This window comes from Alexandromys fortis, unplaced genomic scaffold (assembly GCF_014885135.2).
Source record: "Alexandromys fortis isolate MF-2015 unplaced genomic scaffold, M_Fortis_MF-2015_v1.1 scaffold_46, whole genome shotgun sequence".
NCBI classification, from domain to species: domain Eukaryota; kingdom Metazoa; phylum Chordata; class Mammalia; order Rodentia; family Cricetidae; genus Alexandromys; species Alexandromys fortis.
In genome coordinates, this window is record NW_026067919.1 from 6,917,696 (window position 1) to 6,941,220 (window position 23,525).

Consider the following 23,525-nt stretch of genomic DNA (forward strand, 5'->3'; position numbering starts at 1 on the left):
AAAGTCCAGAATGATCTAATGAGTTCTCTCCAGACCTTTGCCTGACCTCAGAACTGTGGTTTATGGGAAGTGCACAGAAAAGAGTAGAACATGTTATCAGGGCCTTCCAGAGGACATTAATTATTCTCAGTCTATTTAACTTCAAACTGAAAGTATAACACAAGAGCAAACAAGAATCTTGAAAGAAACATGACAGAATTGACAGTTACATCCTAACAACATGTTCCAGGATAGTCTCAAAGTACTAAGAAACATAAAACTATCCTGGCCTGTTAACAATAAAATAATAAACAACATAGGCCAATTTTGAGGTAATGTATTTTAAAGCAATGCTTATAAGGATCTTTAAAACTGCAAGAAAAAATTCTTAAAGATGAAATATTAGGAACAGAAAATATCCCATAAAATGAGGTATCAAAGAAGTGGAGAAGGATAATGATTTATGAATCTGAGTTTTTTTCAGATGAAAAATATCTGAAAATAGGAAAGGATTAAGAAACCCAATTGTGAAGCTGGGCGGTGATGGCACATGCCTTTAATCCTAGCACGTGGGAGTCAGATGCAGGCGGATCTCTGTGAGTTTGAGGCCAGCCTGGTCTAGAAGAGCTAGTTCCAGGACAGGCTGTAAAACTACAGCGAAACCCTCTCTCAAAAAAAAACAAAACAAAACAAAAATGAAACCCAATTGTATTAAGTAAGCATCAAAATTATGACTGAGGAAATGGAAGGAAACTCCAGGGATCAGGCACATTTGATGTCCAGTGTTATAACACAATATTCAAATGCCCCCTGTTCATCAAAAAAATGTGTAAAATACATGAAAAAGCAAAAGACCCATTTAGCAGAGACTAAATCCTAAAAAAAAAAAAAAATTGCTGAAGAAAGCTAGCCACTGGAATCAATTAGACAAAGACTTTAACTAAGCAGTCTAAAGTATGTCCAAGGAACTCAAGATACTATCAACCAGAGAAATCTGGATAAACATATATTGATGAAGGTATAGATATTTAAAAATGATTTCTAGTACTGAAGATAGTATTAAAAAGTGTGATTACACATGGTAGCTGACTATCGATCTGTGAAGTGAGGACAGTTAGAAGGGCAAGAGCACACAGAGTAGGAACTGTAAGCAAACCAGCATGGGCAATACTAAAGAACAAGATGATAAAAGGATATTCAAAGAACTAATGCCTAAAAACCTCCTCAAATCAGGGAAAAACATGGATATGCAAAGAAATGGACAACTTCACATTGGAGAACAGGTGTATCAATGAACTCCAGATTGAATAAACTGAAAGACAGACATAGGAAGATATTCATGACGTCTCTGTCTACCTGCTGCTGCTAGAACAGATCACCATAGCCCAGGCCAATTAGAATGATGAAATTTTATTGAGCTCTCTCCATTTTGAAAGCTGAGAATATCACAGTTTCATCTCATGAAAGCACCCCTGCAGTTTTATGACAAGGCCTGTGGCAGACGGAGTTGGGACAGTTCCTATAAAAGGTAAATATAGACCTGTCTCATGACCTAGAAGTAACACCTCTGTATATGCAACCAAACATATTTGAAAAGAATATTCAGACTGATCCCTATATTACAACACTAATCACAACAGTGAAGAGGTAATCAGCGTCCAACCTTATACCAGCTGGCAAATGAATAAATCAACTGCATTATATACACACAATGAACTATTATTGAGTCATAAAAGAAATGAAGTTTTGATACATGTTAAAACAGTAAGGCACATTTATTGTTAGTATTTTTAGGACACACTGTAGTGAGTCTTTCTCTGTTCCACCAGCCAGCTCCCAGATAACAACATGAAGACTTATTATTAATCATGAATGCTCATTCAAATGTTAGGTTTGTACCACTAATTCTCATATTTAAAATAACCTGCATCTATAAGTTTAAATTTTGCCCCGTGGCTTTTACCTTTCTTTCATTCTGTATGACCAACTCCTGTGTCTTGTTGGCATCTCCTGGCATAATTCACTTGCCTAGATTTCTGCTCCCTCACTCTCCACAGGAATCCTGCCTATTCTCTACTAGCTCTTTCAACTTAAATTAACTGCTTCTATTAATCTATGTTTGGCCATATAGCTCTTTTTACCTTTCTTTCATTTTGTATGTCTGCAATCCTCAGTTTCTTGTTGGCATCTCCTTCCACAATTCACATGTCTACATTCCTCCTCCTCTTCCTCTCTTTTCCCAGAAATCTCCATGCTTATTTATTGGCTATTCAGCTCTTTATAAGAAGACACTAATCGCAGAAACACATGTTCACACAGTGTACAAATATCACACAACAGTCTGTCTTCTTTTGTCATCCAGTATCCATTCTAAAGTGAGCAGCATACTGACAATTGTCAACTATGATGATTTCATTCTGCTAAAATTATGAAACAGACCATCATGGAAGTTCATCTATAATTTAGGTGACAATTTGGTTAATCACTTTTCCATTTGAAGACCCCTTTACACTCTCAATACCCACCATGCAGTTTCTGGATTATTAAGCATGGTGGTATTGAGAGACGTAGGCCCCAGCAGATTCAGTGGATCCATAGCCCTAGCATAGCCCCCAACAATCTGTCAGTTACTGGCAGTTGGGATTTCCCCTCAGACCTGGAAATCCTCTTACATCATAGTGGGAAGTCAATCCCAACCCTGAAAGCCTGTAACTCCCCTCATTCCACTGGAAGACAGTTGATCACAAGCCTACAGCCTTATAATTACGTGAGCTTCTTCCCCTATATAATCCCCTCTTCTCATGGCTCATGGTCTTTCCTGTCATGTTCCTGTTCCTGCTGTTGCTACCATTGTAACTGCTGCTGCTGCATTGGATAAACAGAAGGACCTGAGTTAAGTAGCAATGAAGAACTTCTTTTTGCATTAGATATTGGTGTGGAACAATTCTGTATTCTGTCAATTACATTTTAAATAAATGCTGATTGGCCAGTAGCCAGGCAGGAAGTATAGGCGGGACAATCAGACAGGAAGTAGAGGCAAGTCATTGAGAACAAGAGAATTCTCGGAAAAGAGAAGCTCTCCTCCACAGTCCTGTCCAGACACTGAAGAAGAAGTATATGACCTGCCTCGCTGAAAAAGGTACAGAGCCACGTGGCTAATGTAAATAAGAATAATGGGCTAATATAAGTTACAAGAGTTAATAAGAATCCTAAGCTAATGGGCCAATCAGTTTATAACTTATGGAGACCTCTGTGTGATTTTCTTTGGGACCTAAACACTGTGGGAACTGGGCAGGACAGAAACCCCAACAAGAAGACCCTCTTGTCACAAGATATGGTCTTATGATGATATTTTGGGATTCCAATGTTTGGGTAAAACAGCTATCTGTCCTCTAAAAAACAATGTATACATACAACAACAAAAAATACAAACAACTCTCTCTTTTGTCTTTTCTGGGAATTGTCACCCATCTTGTATTCATGTGTTCCTAGACATCCAGAGACAGGGAAAGGATAATTATTCCCTTCTTAGTTGAATCAATAATGAACAAAGTATTCAAAGTTACAAGAATAATTCTATTATAAACTGAAAACAGTGCTGAGAAATCCATTCATTTTTTTCATGATCAAACTAGCCAATGATATTAAGAGACTATACTAGTGAAAGGTTTTAGATGTTTGAGACCTAAAAAGAAATATAAGGAATATTCCCTCTGAGGAATGAGGATCATGGTTTGGAATTTATTCCCTGTTTGGTGGCTATGTATCTATAATATAAAGTAAATTCTTGTGATATGGTCTTTCCCTTTAGGAACAGTATGATCATCCATTTGCAAACTGGATGTATTTTTGAAGACAGAAGAATACAGTGATGACTAGGTCCATGGCAATCACAGTAGATCTTTGGGTATGCCCTAGTAGAAGGAATGGGCAGTGTTAAACTTCAAATGGAGCTCTAGCCATTACTTTGCTCTGCTCCAACCCACAGCTGAGTAAAGTCTTTGGAAATGTGAGAGCATATAGGAAGTAAAAGCTAAACTAAAAGTGAGCCTTCATGATTCAGCTACCATGAGGGAAACTTTGCTGTGGGACAGCTCTTTTGGGATCATCCATGCTTTTGTAAGTAACCTCAAAAGTTAATTTTTCAACTAACTTGGACATAGAATCAGTACTTGGGTCTGTCATCCCTTGACTCGGGATGAATACATGTCTTTTTCATGTACTCCTGGAAAAACTGCTCATCAGGAAGCAATATTACAATGAATAGAGTTAATGAAAGACAATGCTAAGGCAATGTATTGAGGTAATGACATCACAGAACTCATTTCTTCTACTAGATTTTTTAAAATGATTTCTTATGTAAAAATAGGAAATGTTCTTTATTTTTAGTAACAGTTTTTCCTATTATTTTTGACAAATCTACCAGAAAAAAAATCAAAATCCACAGAATAGAAATTAGGGAATTGTCAGTTCCTTCAGGAACTGTAAATTTTTAGTTATAAATGATTACAGACTATGATGCTTGCACTGTAAAGGGGCTGTGAAAGCCCACAGTTCTATTATTCTATGAGTCTTTCCACTCCCCATTGTCAAGATCAATTGATGCTATTATCATCTCATGCCTGGAGTACTGCCAACACCCTTCTCCTCTTCCTGTGCCCTGGCTTACCTTCCTCCACTTGGTTGTTAACACTGCAGCAGGAGACATCGTTCAGAAAAATAAGTCTGATGATTTTATGTTTCTATTCCCTACCCCTATCCTCTTAACATGTCAGAAAGCACTTCAGGTGACCTGAAATATCCATAGAGTTGATTCTCAGTAAATAAGACTCAGTGAATTTCCAGTGGTTTGTGGCCAAGAAAAATAAAAGAAAGCCCAATCCCTGGGCAGGGAGTAAATTCTCTTCATTCATGCATATTTCCTGACTATGCAGGAAATAGCAGAGGAAAAACTTTCAAACTAGTTATATGACATGTTAGTTGTGTGGCACCATTCCTGGGAAGTGTGAGCAAATGTCTACTCACCCCAGATATGAAACTGATGAAAGACTAAAATAATTACACCACCAATCTACATCTTGATGAACCAGTGAGTTTACATGGATAAAGGGTTACTCACAGGAATGTGGATAACTCAAAGGCAGTTGGATCACTGAATGCCAATGCTAGCACAGGCGATGAAACACAGATGCTCTCTGCATTACAGGTCTCAGAGTCTCCTTGCCTCAGGAGTCCTTACAAATTATGTAACCTTGAAGAAGGAGGAAATCTAGCAAATTTTTCAAGTCTCAGAGACATCCTAAGACTTGTGAATCCTTTACTTCTTCCTATCTACAAAATGAACGTGATGGCAATAACAAAGAAATGTCATGAAATTAAAATTAAATCTGAAAGCAGCTAGTTCTTAGATGCTTTCTGGAATGCCTGTGGTTCTTTTAACCAAAACTTTTGTCCTTTCTTCCCACCTGTAAGTATTTAGTGTAGCTTTGTGAATTTTCTCCTATGATCATTATTGATTCTCCTGGTTTATTGCTCAGAAATTAGGAGCCAACATCATATATAATGGTTAAAGGCATCTTTAAAAAATTAAAGTATGCTCACTAGGGAGGTTACAAGCTAAAGATTTGACCTGTTCTGGCATCTGGGCTGATTCATATTAGAGTTGCCTGGTGCAACAACTGAAGGAGAAAGAAGAATGCACTAATCAGTGCAAGAATAATTGCATTTTAATTGCCTCTATAGAAACAGAAACAGGTGTGTGAAATGGTGTGTGACAATGCTTTCCACAATCTCCTAATAGTATAGACTTTCAGGTTCTGGGAAAGAGTCGGAGTGACATGGACAAGCTTTTAACACAGATTGGGTAATGTTATTTTGAGCATAGTCCAGTAGATGTGCTAACTGTTCATGCCAGATTTCCTGCTTCCATCTTTACTGAAGCATTAGTTAAGAACAGTTGGAATAATATTCAGTGGTACCAGGCACTCATGTATGACTGAAGTCTTCACTTCTGCAAGTTTCAGGATGGGGGTAACAGTAGTTGGTAGATGAGCATTTGTAAAGTTTTACTTGCATCAGAAAACATTTTCGGCTCCAAGTATCTGAGATTGAAACAATAAGCTTCTTTTTCCACATCCAAACATAGGAAACTTGCTGAATTTCATGTGTGCCAGCAACCTTTGTATTAACCAGATAGAATCTACCAGTGCTTTGGATGACCATAATCTCTCTTCTCCAGTTTTGACTCATTGAATATTAGAACTAAAAGAATAAATTTTAGCTTCTCATTTTAAACACAAGAAAACAGGGATCAAAGAGGGCATTATTAGGAAGATCACAGAGAATTTTCTAAGACCCACCTAAGGACCTAAGAATATGTTGCAAAGTGCTACTTTCTAAATGATGCACTATGATGTACAGTGATGTTGTCAATTGCACAGATAATTTTGTTTGCTTTTTCCAGTCTTTAAGTGAGTGTTTTATTTTCTAAATCATGTTGCTCTTTAAAATTTCAGTCATCTAGCATACTGCTTTTCACAGTTTCACTTTAACAGAGTTAATAAGAAATTAAGACCATGTAAGAGCTTTGATATTTCTTGATGAAATAAGCTCAGGGCTCTGCTACAATCATGCCTTAATTAAAAAAAATGCTTAAGAGGAACTCAACAAATACAACTAATGTCCCAAAACAATAAAACATTTATGAAACAATCGATTTTAATTAATTTTCAAGTAATTGGAATTCAAAGTCTTTGGTTAAATCCCTGATCATTAATTCTGTACTGAGCTCAAAGTTTTGAAAACCAGGTGTATTGTCATGCAAGTGTAACCCACAAGTGCCTCCGCTAAAGTGGGGCTATCAAATACTTATTGGGGTGCACACACAAAAAACAAGGTAGAGACCTGCCACAGTCCTCTGCTCTGTGTGCACTGGGAGCTGCGATCAGATCTCTGACCACCATTCAAGAGAGTGAGTGCTGGCAGAGACTGTACTTTAGTTCCTGGTTACCCAGAACTGAAATAACTACACAAAAACTATATTAATTGTAAAACTGGGCAATAGCATATTTTCTAGCTAGCTTTTACATCTTAAATTAACCCATTTCTATTATTCTATATTTTTCCATGAGGCTTGTGGCCTACCGGCAAGATTCTGAATGGTATCTGGTGTTTTTCTTCTCTGACTGCTACATGGCATCTCCCGGACTCTGCCTACTCTCTCTCTTAACATCTCTGTTTAGATTTCCTGCCTGAATTTACTCTGTTAAGCCATTGGGTGAAAGCAGCTTTATTCATTAATCAATAAGAGCAACACATACACAGAACTTCCCACACCTATGTGGGTGCTCTTGTATTAAAGGCATCGGTGTTTAGAACTGAGACTTCATCTTGATGGATTGTTACTGTTATGAGTATAAAGTATCCTTATCTATCTCTTCTGATTTATTTTAGTTTGAAATCTATTTTGTTAGATATTAGAATAGCTACACCCATTTGCTTCTTAGGTTCATTTGATTGGAAAACCTAATCCCAACCCTTGACTCTGAGGTAATGTCTGTCTTTGTGTGTTTCTTGTATACAGCAGAAAGCTGGATTCTGTTTTCACATCCATTCTCTTAACCTGTGGCTTTTTATGTGTTAATTGAGTCCATTGATATTGAGTATAACCTTAGCATATGACTCGATTCTTTCCCCTATTCTGGAATCTTGTCACAAGCATTCAAGGCTGTTACATGGCATAGGGATAGTTATGTTCATGGTATGTAGCTTAACATCAGTATAAATGGCCATTACCAAAAATTTGATCTTGGGTGGCTTCAAAACCTTTGTCTCTACCTAGATGTTCAAGGGCCTTTGATTCCACTCTCCAAAAATCTTTTCCATTTTAGCTGTGGACCATGTTCTAATACAGCTGAGACTAATTGATGCCCATCATCTGGAGCAATCTTATTTCTTGAAGCCCTTGTCTTTACTAACTGCCTCAATATGGTGAATGTATGCCATAAGAAACTACTACTTCTTTCTTTTAGATCTTTTATACCTATAGGTTTCCATTTACATTCTGTATATCTATTTGGGTATTGAGTATCCTGGTTTTTCAGAGGNTTTCAGAAATAGTAACAGGGTAGATATTAGCAGTAGAAGTAGAATTAGCTAAAACTATAAGTCATCTTCTACTCTGAGAGGTACTGGTGATGTTAAATCTTTTCTATTATTTTTGTATCTGTACCTCATCTTCTTCTTTATCAGTTTTAACAAGTTCTCCTATGGTTTGAAATCAATTTATTTGATTTTTTTAATTCAATTTTTTGTAGAGTTTGAACTTCTTTGCCTGTGAATATTTTTAATTATTTTATTAGATCAATCAACTTTTGCTCTCATCATTCACACATGATTCCAACTTTTAAATTTTTTTCACTAGTAATATCTTCTAATCCTTAGAGATCATTTTAATGGCATGCAGATTGACTTCCAGAAGCAATGTTCTATCTGCTAGCTTGTCATGACTCTTTGACAAATCATCATTTTCATTTTCAGTGGTATGAATTCTTTCAGCTAATTTCTCAGTACCATTCTGTAAGGTTCATATCCATTTGACATGGAGTATATTTTGCCTGTCAAATTATGATTATCATTTTCAGTGGTATAAATCCTTTCATCTAACTTTTCATTACCAGTCTGTAAAGTCTATTATTTCTGTAAGTTTCTCATTTTTGGCTCTGTTATTGAACCATTTCTTTAAGACTATAATAGAAAATATCAAACAAACAGCAACTATAGCTAAGAATGTATACATCACAGGCAGGTCATAAAACTCTTCTAGAATTCCATTCATGGTAGGAATGGAAAGGTTTTTAAATTCCAGGATATTGGTATTATTCACAATTATCTTTGGAGTGGTTTAAAAATTGTAATTTTTTATTTAGGTGTTATTTCTTTATTAATTAATCTAACATTTGTTATCAAATAACTTTTATTAAAAACCTCAGAAGATTGTCATAGGTATAATAATCTCAACTTACCAGCAGGTGAAGCCAGTGTTCAGGTGGCTGGTTCAAGTAGTTGCTGAGAGTTAAGGTACTAATAAAGATGTTGGCCAGCTGATATCTAAAATAGGTCCTAGAGTGAACAGGACCCTGGTTACCTGGGAGACCTAGCAGAGTTGAAATGAATTATATCTACCAAATTTGGTTAGATTGGTTATAACCTGGGAGGGGGGACCGCATGAAGATGGCAGCACGTAGAGTGACCATGGGCACTCCCATCGGTAGGCACACATGGCACACATGGTTCAATGGCTAACAGGGAGTGTCTGGCTGGTAGAGCCCTGTCTGTCTAGGAGGGACAGACTGATGATACACAGGCAGCCCAGAGGAAGTAATTTAAAACCTGTGGGCCAGGGAATGCCTGCCCATGCCCACTGCGACTATTCTCTGTTTGGACCTAGTGTCCTTAGGGTCCGTTGAAGGCATCTTAGCATACAGAGCAACATGCTTGTACACCCAGTGTCCTGCATCAGGCAGAAGCTCAAGAGAGTCAGAAATTTCAGTGACCCATGAGCTGTGAGGTTGTTAGATAAGGCATGGTCAAGGGATCCTATCATCTATGCATTTGAGCTGGGAATATTTGGCGTGCTGCCTAGCTGGCCAAAAAAGGGTTAGAGCTCCCAGGTTCAGAGCTCAGCCAGTCAGAGTAGGCCCAGCGGCAGAGAAAGTTGGACCTCAAAAGGGGATCGCAGCTTGGTGGACAGTGGCACATGGGCTGGGAGCTGGAACAGCTGTGAAGGATTGCTCAAAGCTCTGGGAAGTTAGGTGGTCAGTTCAGTTGAGTGCCAGGTATTGGCATGTGTAAGTGAATCCATGAGAGCCAGATTTACAGGGGGTATCAAATATTTATCTGGGAACACAAAAACAGCAAGGTCGAGAGCCACTGTGATCCTCTGCTCTGTGTGCAATTGGCGATCAGATCTCTGACCACCACCTAAGACAGTGAGCACACTTCCTGTCTGTGTTTATGGTACCTCAGACCACACTCTAATGGACTAGCACTTCAAAAGCTATTGGATGAATGAATTTTACAACACAGGTGCAAGGGCTAGTTAGACGGTTCAGAGAGTTAAAGCCAAAGTGCTTGCTAGGCAAGCTCAATACAGAACAGTATACAAAGAGAGAACTGACCCTCCAGTGTTCTCCTCTGAGTGCTACACTCATGCCATGGCACACAGGCACTATCACACATGCCACATACATACAAATAATAAAAAATCAAAATATTTAGAAACCTGGAGTTCCAATTTCTGGTTTGAAGACCATAAAATTAAGACTAGAGACTCTTGAGGTAGATAATTCCCTCCTGTTGCATTTATGAAGATTCTTATCACTCATCCAAGCTTATCTTTACTCAGTTTGATTTTAGAAAACATTAAGATGAAGTCACCAATGCTAAGGAAAACCTTGGATAATTTTGAATACACTTAGACATAGAGATTAAAGTGCTAAATCCTTGCAGGCAGATTGAGGATGATTGAGACCTGGATGACGAAAATAAGAGATCATCCCCTTTGACTCTTGGTCTTTGGTTCTTGCACAATGACCTCTTGCACATCACTATCGTCAATTACCTGGTGACTCTTGGTCTTTGGTTCTTGCACAATGACCTCTTGCACATCACTATCGTCAATTACCTGGATATCTGTCATCTGTCAACTTAAGTACTGTATCACTATCTAATAAAAATGTATCAACAGAGAAGGGGAAATGACTAATTTCCATGACTCATGTCCATACTTGGTCCCAACGAAGAACATTCAAGAGCATTCCCAAGGAAGAATAAGGCCTGGCACCAGACTGTCGAGTGACTGCAACATGAGAGCTACTTTTATACCATCATTTGGCTGAAGCCTGCTGCTTCATGTTTATCGTATTGATTCACCATATTTTATTGATTTCACAAATCAAGCGGTTAACATAGATACTAATGTATCTTTTAAGTGTACTTGCTGTCTAAATCCTACCATTTGAGCAAACCCTGCCTTTTATTTTCTCAAACCCAATCATGCTCTACTCAATATTAAAAGTTAAATGTGGCCATGCTCCCTAGTTTTATCAAGTAGCACCCTCACACACTTGCTGACACAAGTGTGCTAATTTTGATGCTGGGACTGGGTGAATTTCTCTCCCCAGACCCATCCCCATGCGTAGACTGAACTTCTCTAGCCATACTACATGCTCACATACCTCTCTTTTCTGTGATTGTTTGAATTCTGCTTCCCATGTGTTCCTCTGTGATTATCCTGTTAGAACTTAACCCAAATGCCTCTTTCTCTGTGACACTGGCAACCTTCAGTATCTCTGTGTTTCCTACAATCCCCTTCTATCGCATTCTTATTCTTGACCTTGTGCTGTGATCTCTTCTGTGGTTTTACTTCTGTTATATGCTAGAGGTAGAAAAACTCAAAGTTTCCTTTTCCATTTCATTTATCTAGCACCTACCATGTCTGTACCAGGTGTTCAGTGAATATGTGTTCATAAGCAAGTGAATAAATGGTGAGATTGGAGTCCGTTCTAGTCTTTAACAAGTTTAATGGATACTATGGGTCGGATGGGAGAGAGTCCAATTTCTGGATAATACTTCTGAATGGCCAAGCAGCAGAGTTAGGATGTAATGACAAGATACAAAATGTCACTTAGTCCTGTAGTTATCAAATCAACAGTTATTGAATCACATTTCCATGGGAAGGCTCTCATAATTTCAATAATATAAGGAAAATGAAGTAAACATCAAATTATAGGAAAAAATGTAAATATATAGTACAGTGTACCCAAAAGTGTGTTGAGTCCATGCTGAGAATGCTTTGGAACATAAATATTGTTTTGCTCCAGGGACCCTGCTAAAAAGTTAAATGACACCTCCCCAGTGACATCTTTGTCCTTGATTAGTGATTATAATACTATCTACAAGTTCATATAAAATCTCTAAGATAGAGCTCAATTTTAATTTTCTGATTTTATTATCTTTCAGTGTAACATATAATTCTTTCAAACTTCAAAGCTGTGGGTGTTGGGAGCCCCACTAGTTCTCTCATCCTAGGACTGGGTTAATTGGCCAGTTTCACTTCCCCCTTGTAATTATGCATTATAACCTGTATAATGTGTCACTTCCAATTAAATGTTAGACTCATCAGTTTCTCAATTTCATTCCTGAATACCTTCTTAATTTTCGAGTGATTGCTAGATCCTTCCTCTAATAAATGCTATATAACTTCTTTTCAATAAATCCTGGAATACCAGCATCAGGTAACTAATAGCATAGACAAAAAGATCATTGCTAACATGTAGATTAAAATCATAGGCACTAAAGATTAGTTCAGTATAATGACTCATGTCTCCATCTTCCAGCATCTAGGATACTGAGGCAGGGAGATAACCGCAAAGTCAGGACCAGCCTGATTTCTGGATCAGCCTATGCTTAGCTTCTGAGTGACATCCTAAGGTGAGCCCATTTAATTCTTGCCTTTTCTTGGTCATTGTGCATACTTTTTTTCATTTTATCTTCTGTTATGGCTACATGTTTTCATTTTAATTTTAGTTCTAATAGGTAGTTTATTGATATGTTGTATCATTTTTGAAAAGAAAAATTTGGGGAGGAGTAAGGGGATTAAATTTGGGCTAAAAGAATGAGTTTTACACATTATTAATTAGCTTATTGGTGCTCTCCACAAAGGACAACTGTGTGTGAAGGAATGTGAAGCTAAACAGAAACACATAAACACACTCTTCATGCCCAAGGCAAATTAATACACATGCAAGTATATGTGTGACTACCAATTAAGTACCAAAGAGAAAGATGTTGAGGAAAAGAATTGACTGTGTTCTGGTCTAGAACAAAAATATCCACCAAATCCTCTCTGAAAAGGAAATTCTGGAATATGTGTTATAATACCACAGGGGATGGTAGCAGGGAAAGCAGGGGACACTTTGATAAAAAAAATTGAGCAAGAAATATGTTGGGTCCATTCAAATTACAGTGAATTTGAGTGTTCATGGCATGCCACAACTGCAGAAGAAAGGCATATGAAATTTTGGGAAATTATAAAGGTGTATTGTGCCTGGAAGTGCCTGCTGATCTTGGAAAGAGTTTAACTCCTTTTCAAGCATAATGGAAATACCATGAAGGATTTAAAAATGAGAATGGAATTTACACTTTAAAATATCTGCTTAGATGCTCTGTAGACAGATATGCATGCTCTATTGTGGTTTGAAAGAACAGAAAAAGACCTAGGAAATTTTCACACACAAATATACACACACACTCAAAATATATATTCGTATATATTATAAAATACATACTGGACAACCTGGACAAGATTTGTTACAAAAAAAAAAAAACAAGAGAACGAAGTGTTTACAAATTTCATCGATATAATGGTCCCAGGATGTCATTGTATTGATGGCTGCTATGTGGGAAGCACAGAATACAGTTGCACTAAACAGAATGAGTGTAACAATCCCCACTATTATCTGCTTTAATGTTATGACTACGACAGTTGCATGGAGTAATCTTCACTGGATTTGGTGTCACACTGTTTGGGTGTCACCGAGGGAGACTGGGCTTATTTACTTAGTTACAATTGGCTGGTTTTGAGATGAGTTTTGCAAACTGTATTATGGTATTGCTGTGGGGATGGCACTTAGAATGCCATGTATAAGGTTTAATGAATGCTGGAAAAGAAGAGAATGAAACAGTTTGCCTATTTTTTATCCTATTGATTCATTTATCTAAGAACCATAGGTAATGCTCCATCGTATTTCTCACTCCACATTATGAAGCTTCTTTGGTGGTTCTAAACTTTAGAGCCTGACTCTAAGGATAATGCAAAGAGCATAAACAGCATGGCAGTGCTTTTCTGTATTAGCGCCATCCTTTCCAAGAACAATCAACCTAAACTCTTTTGTAATGTCAGAGATAAAGAAAATACATAGGGCACTTGGCATTGTCTTAATTTCTTAGTCAGAAACATGAAAGATAACACTGAAAAAAAAAGAAGTCCAGCAACTCCTTAGAGGAACCAAAGAAAATATTGGAAATGCCCTCCACTAGGCATTCAAGTGAAATATGGCGCAACAATAGCCATCCACCATTTACTTTCCTGGTTATCCTGGACAAATTGCTTTGTGAGGTTCAATTTCACCATGGTAAAGGGACAGCCCTTATCTCTGCCTAGCATAGCTAGTAGCTGAAGCATGAACAGAGGAACACACTGTGAAGTACGTCGTGACCTATAACATACACTTGATATTATTGTGCTGCATTTACATCACGGCAAAACAACAAATGGAACACAGTGTGTTTCTTGCAGAGAGATAGCAAGGGTAGCACATAGTCTCCATGCTCATAGACTCTTGAGGCAAAGGTATCAGAATACCGTGTTCTGAGTACACATGCCACTCGTGGGTCTGAACAGGAATATTTTCAGATGTATGTTCTATTAGTTGTAAGATCTTTGCAAGGTGGCACACCTTTAGGAGAGGGTGTTGTTTTTTTGTATTTTTCACCAGCTGAGGTGAGCAGGGCAGTTTCGAAAGCTGGCATAAGGCCATGCATCCACTACTCAGCAGTCCTTATTTCAAACCTTGTTCTATCATGGTCAGAACACCGTAGGGTTGTAACTGCTAAACGCGAGCTGCACTGACACAGCTTCTGGTGGGAAAAGTCCTATTGTTGAAACATGATTAGGAAATCAAAGGCACAGTTTTGTTCTCTGGGCTGTGTCTAAATGCAGCTGATGCAATATTGTGCTTTTGAACGATTGGCTGTAAAACCACTGGTAGAAACATACTGCAGACGGCAATTAATTACCACACAGTTCCTGCTCCATTACGCAGTGAAGATTGAAAATGATCCTGCTACAAGAGTACACCAGGAAATAACAGCGCCCCCAGGAGCCTGCCCTCTGCTGGTCAGCCCACTGGCCTCTCCTTGTTAAACAGAGACATTACTCCAAGATGCCAATGGGGCATTTTGAACATTTTTATATTTATGACTTTATTACTCTGAGATGTTTGGGAGTTTTAATTTTGTAAAGCCCACCTGCTGTTTCTTTATTAAAATCATAGTTTGGATTCATCAAAACTCTGCTTTGCAGTCAGGTCACATACATCCCATAAAGCAGGATACAGGAGTTTGCTCTGGCTCTAGAATGAGATTTATCTAGTAAAGATGCACACTGATTTATATGTGTGCTTACAAGTATGGCACTGAATTAAAATATGATAGGAAGTGGGAATGGTTCATAGCTTCCTGAATGTGATCATAAATAATGGATTTCACAACCAAAGTGCTCTGTTTAATATCCATGGTACTCCTCACCCATCAGTGTACTGGGGTCACTCTGTTGCTGGTTACTGTGGTGTGGTGGTTTGAAATCAAATGGCCCCCAAAAGGAGTGCACTATTAGGAGGTGCGGTCTTGTTGGAGGAAGTATGGTCTTGTTGGAAGAGGCAGGATGGCACAAGTTTTTAATCCAGACTTTGATGCTGCAGGACACACCCTTAATTTGGGCCACACCTTCTATGGGAAGTGTGTCATTGGGGGAACAGGCTTAGAGGTCTTTTTCTCAAGCTGTCCTTGGTGTGATAGTCAGTCAACTTCCTGTTGCCTGTAAGATGTAGGACACTCAGCTATTTCTTCAACACCATGCCTGTCTGTATACAGCCATGCTTCCTACCATGATGAACTCAACCTCTGAACGGGAAGCAAGCCCCCTCAACTAAGGATTTTCTTTATAAGAGTTGACATGGTCATGGTGTCTCTTCTCAGCGTTAGCAAACCCTTCGTAATTGGCACCGCAAGTCCACAATTCAATTGATTGCTACTGTATTTTATACACACCACACCAAAGCATGTGAATCCTCTGAAGTGACTGGGATAAAGAAGACGTTTCCAGCAATATCAAGATTTCTGCCCTCAAGCTAATGCGAAGGAGCTGGCTTTGCCTTCTACTCTACAGATCTTTGAAAGAGAGGAAGGGCTGCAATATAAGTCTTGGAAAGAATGTCTCACATTGCAAAATCTACTTTCTCATTAGAGAAAATTGAATATCAAAAGAGAACATAGACAATGTTCTGGGAATAATATACATATACATATGTTCAAAGTAAATTTGGAGTCTATTTTCTCCTCAAATGTTCTTTATTAAATGCCCCATGGAAAGGATCTTTGCAGAGAATTGCCAAACCAAATTCTTACTTGGTTTATTTTGTAGTAACTTCTAAAAGCTAATATTATTTCATTGATAATGGAATGTAATTACACACCTAGAGGAATGAAACAAATGAGACAGACATGGTTATAAATGCAATCTGATTTCCATTGAGATAGCTGTTACAAGCAAGATGTCAGGAGGTATCCATCTAAGGCAAGAGCCTGTAACCACAGAAAGCAGCAAGGCAGAGATGAGTATGACTCAAGGTTCTCATTTCTCCCTCTCCTATATCTTGTAACAAATTTCTAGCCTTTGTGTATGGCACATTTGCATCTGCACAAAATAGTACAAAAGGCAAAATTATTAGAATAATTAGCCCTGGATAGAATCTACTAAAATTGTTTTATTGAACTTGTTGATGAACTTCCTTTTAAATACTCATGTTGACATCCACAGATTTGTACTAAACTTAGACTTCAGCAGAGAAATATCTCCCCCCCTTTTTTTTTATTGATTTTTATTGAGCTCTACATTTTTCTCTCCTCCCCTCCCTGCCTCTTTCCTCCCCTCTTCAATCCTCTCCCAACGTCCCCATCCTCCTAATTTACTAGGAGATCTTATCTTTTTCTACTTTCCATGTAGATTAGATCTATGTATGTCTAGCAGAGAAACATCTTACTGCAATGGGCAGTAGTTAACACACTAGTTAACTCACAACCGGTCAAAGTGCAGAGAATACGTGATGGGAGTGCTCATCCCTACATAAACATGAACATCTTATCTAGGATACAGGGAATATCCCAGGAGATGGGGCAGAGAAAAAGCAAAAGCCACAGGATAGGGAGGTGTTTGGCCAAAAGTTACCTTCTGCACATGACATGTCATTGCACTTATGAACTCACTTCAGCTGGAGTTACTTACAGAAGACCTGAATAAGACCGCATTAGCATTTCATCATGCATTGGTTTCGTGAGTCTCCACTCTTCCTTGAAGTACTATTGCTGGTGTCATTGGGGGAACGGGCTTAGAGGTCTTTTTCTCAAGCTTTCCTTGGTGTGACAGTCAGGGACTTCCTGTTGCCTGTAAAATGTAGGTTAATAGCTGTTGGGAGGAAGAAGAGGGCCACCTTTTTTCAGTGGTTTAGCCACTTTTAAACTGTCAATGTTTCAGTAAACAAGCTCCCATTTATGCACATACAAGGTACCCTAATTAAACTCAATAGGTCACATGCAAAAAAGACGACATGAAAATAGTGTGAAGACTGGATTAAAGAAGGGTTTTAGAGAAAGAAACAGGGTAAAGGAGAGAGCAATGAGGGGTAAAAATAACTAAAATTCATTATATAAATTTAGGAAACTGTCAATATCAAAAGAAAACTTAGTGGTTGTTAAGAGGTCAGTGGAGATGAGGCAAATGATAAATTAACAGTGGTGTATGGGAAAATTTGGAATGGTGAAATTACTTTATATGATATGATTATCTGTGGGTGCATGGCATTATGGCTTTGTCAAGACCAATAAAATTTTACAACAGAACAAATGGCCTTGAAAGCAAAGCACCTATTTTTGTCAATAATAACACCTCATTAGTGGTCCATCAGTTGTCACAAACGCACCACAGTTGTGGATGATTTGAAAAATAAGGAAATAAGGACATCCAGTGACAGAAAAGGGGGAGGGGGCTGGAATACATGGGAAGTCTGCTTTCTGCTCAATTTTTCTTTCAGTCTACAATTGCTCTATGAATAAAATTCATTTTTAAAAGATAATGTCTGTTGCAAATGATCCTCTGAAAACCCCTAACAAGGTTTAGTCTATCACATTCCAGATGGCACTACTGAAACTCAACTATTAGTCAGTAATAGAAGAAAGCAGGGAACTTCTGACACACTAAAGTATTATGTCTCAGACAGGGTCACCTAGTAATTAACAGAAGCCTAGTGGTAAATGGACAAGTGTGTCCCTAGACTCTGGAGCTGTTGTGTCCAATACAGTAGCTATCAGAAACACTTTTGTGGTTTGTCTTAAAAAGGACATCACCACAGTTTAGAAGATCTTAAAGGGGCATAATTGGGAGGAAGAAACATCTTAAAAAAAAACAACAGGAAAGATAAGGGACATGCTGCTAAGTTTTAAAGATTACGAACAATTGTACCTTTCTGATTATGCTCTTTCTATTATAACGTTTCTCAGGCATAAAAATAACATGGATTAAACTTTTCTATTTTGCTTGTCCATAATGTAAGTTCCTGGATGCTAAATAAAGAGCAAAAGCCTTTCGTTCTCTGTGGACAACTTCTAAGAATCCATAATCTTATCAACTTTCTTAAGTGATTATTGTTTAAAAGGTTATGATTTCTTTCTTTGACTGAAAAAATAACCAGTTTAAAAACACTGCATGTATTTATCTGTTTACTGACAGAATATACCTGGATGCACAAGACTATATAGGATAATGGAAGAATTAATGAGGAGACAAAGCCTTGGTTCCAGGATTGCTATAATGAAAGGGAATATTCCATTGTAACAGATTAAGATATATGTAACATGAGAAAATGTTGGCAAGTGGTGTTATAGCTCTACAAGAAGACATAATATAATAACAAATAGCATATGAATACAACATTAATTGCTATGGTAACATGAAATGATGCATTCTACTGAGTCATGCAAGAGTATGACTTTATGAATTTTCCATATTAACTCTTATGTGCATCATAAAGTCAAGATGTGTGTTTTTAAATAATGCTATGTTCTTTAAATGTAAGTCGTAACAGTCATATCATTTGACATAACTAAATGCCTACTTCTTCAAATGTAAAATTGGAACATGCTAAGCATTTCTTCCTTCTTGGTTTAGTCTAGTGTTAATCCAGGTTAGGTAGATGTTAAAAATGTCATGTTGAGAATTATAAAATGATGTCCCAATATAAGATCTCAGAATATTATGACTGTGAAAGTGGCTCTTCCCACTGGGAAAGGGCACACAATATGGGAACTGGAAAAGGAATATGGAGTAATTCACAGAATTTTCTCCATCCTTTCATGCTAGCATTCAAAGTTTTGTTGATGACTTTTTACTTAATAGCCATATTAGAAGGAATCAAATTATTTGTCTAATTGCAAAATCAAATCATCTGCCTCTCCTCCTAATCGTCATTTGTTTCCACAGTGTCACAGTCCAGTGGGACAAATGAAGCCGGAAGAAGATGGACTACAACAGTACTTTGAACCATATTTTCCATGCATCTGCGTCTTTCTAAGATGAGCTAAATAGAAAGCATTCATTCAGCATTTCTCAGTGATAAAAATGTGGATTTCATCTAAATGGCCCATGAAGCTGTTTCTGCACTAAGTGCTCTCTGGTGTAGAATTATCATTAGAGGGAACACTGTGGAATCACTTGCATCATAGGTGTAAGTACCTCTTAATTAGTTTAGAGAACTAGTAGAGACTTCACTTTAGTCTCCTATGCCCCCACAGAATTACCCCAATTCTTAGGTGTGTATACTGCTCAGAAAACTAATACATCCATACCCCATATTGATAGGTCAGAGAGACTTTACCTGCCTTTGGAGGACAAAAGAAGTTGTGGTACCTGATAGAAAAATGCTAGAAATTGCATGTACAACTTTGCTTATTCCATCTCAGGCAGACTGCAAAGTATTTCACATGTTCTGGCACTCATCATCCCTGGAGTCCAGGGTGAATGCAGAGGCTCTTACACCGAACCTTCATAACTGAGCATAGCATCTCCTCCTGTTAGCCTCAGCACCATGCTATATTTAGCCACTAATAGCCCAGAAGTCTGAAGTAATGGAGATTGTATTAATATCATTTTTGGTTACGACAATGCTACAAGCTATAGGACAAGACTAATCTCTAATAATTGAGTTCAGTGTTTCTTACTTCTTAATGAGATGGAAATATCCACAATACAAAACTAGTGCAGGAATCCAGGGGTACACGTATTCACAGGTACAGATGCATAGTTGTCAGTTTCTATAATCAGTCTCACAGCCAATTATTTTGTTTGTTTGTTTATTTATTTATTTATTAAAGCTTTCTGTCTCTTCCCACCACCGCCTCCCATTTCCCTCCCCCTCTCCCAATCAAGTCCCCCTCCCTCGTCAGCCCAAAGGGCAATCGGGTTCCCTGCCCTGTGGGAAGTCCAAGGACCACCCACCTCCATCCAGGTCTAGTAAGGTGAGCATCCAAACGCCTAGGCTCCCACAAAACCAATACGTGCAGTAGGATCAAAGACCCATTGCCATTGTTCTGGAGTTCTTAGTAGTCCTCATTGTCCGCTATGTTCAGTGAGTCCAGTTTTATCCCAGGCTTTTTCTCACAGCCAATTATTATGGGGAATACTCAGCTGTGCTTTCTTTGTAGCTATTCATACAGGCAGAAATATCGGCTGCCAGTGCATTTTTTGCTAATAACCTATCTGTCCTCTAAAAGTGCCCAACAGAGTAAAAATAATAGGCCTGGGTATCAGTAACTGAGAGCTGCCAAAAACAATCTTAGATTTTAAGATATTATCCATTCTATTTAAAGAGGAGACAGCATCATGAATCTATGATTCTATCATTAGCAAATGAATCAGTTCTTGGAGCCTTAGAGGAGAGGGAAATAACAAAATAGATAAAACCCAACATTCTCAGATAGACAGGCAGCCCCATTTACACAACACCAGAAGAAAATGAGACAGATCCAGAAGTTGGGAAATTCAACAATAAAACGTGCCCAGAAGCTTGAAAAAGTCAGTATTATAAGACAGAGGGGAATTGGTGGAAATGGTTCCATCTCAAAAGACATTAGAGAGACACATAACTAATGAAATACAAGAACTTTGAATCTTAATCCAAAAAATTTATACAATATGCTTTTGAGAAAATTGGGAAAGGAATTGATTTTTTACTAATTCTTAATTTGGAACAAGTATTGTTAATAACCACTATTGTTAAGGTTCCAGTATTTAAATTTATCAACATGTCTGAAATGTAGTCTTAAATTACCCTGGATAAATACACTAACAACTTGATAAAACACAAAACTATGAAACACACAGAAGCACAGTGTTTGTACAAAAGAATAAACAAGCAAAGCACATGTTCTGGTCAGCACAAGCTGACCATAAGTGGTAAATCTTCATTACTCTTTGATCCAGCTGGATGTTTGAACATGGCCTTAATAATGAAAATGAAAAATATTATACCACCTCAGCTTGACTCCTAGCCTTATTTCTTACCCATTATAGCCTTGGGTCAGTGCCTTAGCCATTTTGTACCTCACATTTATCATACATAAATAAAAACACTGGCAGTGTCTTTCCCAAAGCAGTGTCATAACTGTTGCAGATGTAAAAATCCACATGGCCTTCACAGTACAATATCTAACATGCATCATATTCTTATTCTATGAACAGTTTGGCCTCTAGTACAAAGAAGTGCTCAGGATATGGGGCTGAAAACTGCAAGAGCACCTTGAATCAAGTTTCTCTTATGACTTCCATCACTAAAAAGCTACCTTCTCCACAACTTCCTAATGACACCTGAGTCAAATCCAGTTCTAACAGATTTTTCAGAGATGCTCCAGTATGCACATGAGCATGGAAAACCATAGCATCCTGGCTATGGGGCAGGCTGCTATATGCCTGAGTTGCAGGTGCCCCCTCCCATTTTTTGTCCTGTTTTATCTTTCTGTACCTTCTTGTTATTGATCACAGAAACTTCAATTTATGGTGAACTTACATATGCATTAAAAGTGTTGTAAATTTTATAAAGTCTCTTAATGTGTTTGGAAAAGCAGCATGGACCTGGTGTCTCATCTCTCCCACTTCTGGAAATGAAACTGAGTGGGAATGAAATGACAGAAAACTTTTTCTCTGTTTTATTACTTGGATCTGAAAGGGAACTCACTTGTGCATATTACTAAATTTGTACCAGTTTCCCAGACGGATAAACCAAAGATCATTAGCTCTCCATAGAATGTGAATATTTAAGAAATGTCATTGGCTCTGGGGGAACACTTCTTAATTTAAAAGAAGTATTGAGATAGAAATTGAAATATTATCAGATTTTAAAACATATGTAGAGCTGCAAGGATGAGTAAAATTACTGTGGAAAAATTATTCAAAATATCAAAGAGGAAAATACATTAAAAGGTCAGAAATTCTAGTTTTCAATGTCCAGAAGAGGTGACATCAGAGACTGGGGTGAGGGAATTCTTTACAGATACCACTATATCTGTGAGATATTGCATCCAAGACCCCAAGCAGACAGCAATATCAGTGAGCACAAGTCTTTGTATAAAATCACACATTACACAGTACTCACTTGTAACTGGAACATACTCTCCTATATCATTAAGTAATCTCTAGATCCTTAAGATGATATAAGTGCTATAAATGTAGACAATATATTGGTTCTCTTAGGAAGAGAGACTATTATGCATGTACAATGCAGATGCAATTGTTTCCAAATATTTTCATTACATAGTTGGTTGAATCTATGGCTGGAGATAAATCAGGATGACTCTCTCTCTCTCTCTTTCTCTTTATGTGTGTGCATGTATGGGTGTACGTAGTATACATTCAGTGCACATGTATGCATATAAAAATATTCACACCAGAGACATCATAGGCATACAGTATAAATGGTAATATATGTAAAATTGAAATGTTTGAAAGCTCAAGTATTTTATAGAGAAGGGATATCTCAAACTACACAAAAATGAGCATATGTTAGATCAAATATTGGATTTAATCAATAAAATATAGCTGATAATAGTAAGAGGTATTTTGATAGAACAATAAATACAACTGGAGTCTAATGGATAGATATAAGCAAATTACAGAAGTTAGGAAATTTATATGTGATCTTTTCAGTAATAAGTATACATAGTATACACAGTATATACATCTTACTGTATGGTACATTGGTAATCCACATAAATCATCTTAAAACCAACACACCCAAGCTGTGTGCTTTTCTCCTCCTCCCCCCTAACTCACTGTTCTCTAATATTCCATGACTCAGTGTGTGTTACTAACCATGCATTCAGTCTTTCGTATCAAAGCCATTCACTTGAGAAAAGGCTGAGGCTTTGAAAGTCCCCTAAGTACTCAGTCATGCAGGAAAGAATGATGATTCCATTTTCTAGTTATTCATTGTTGAGGTTGAAGTGACTTGTGTTAGAAAAAATTAGGGATAAAATCATTTTGTCATATTTCTTAATATGGTATTTTTGCCATATATGGATAGGTTAAGACAGGATTGCAATCTCAGGTTCATAGTTTGTAAAGTCCATAATCTTCCCAGGCTTGGAAGATCATTTGTGTC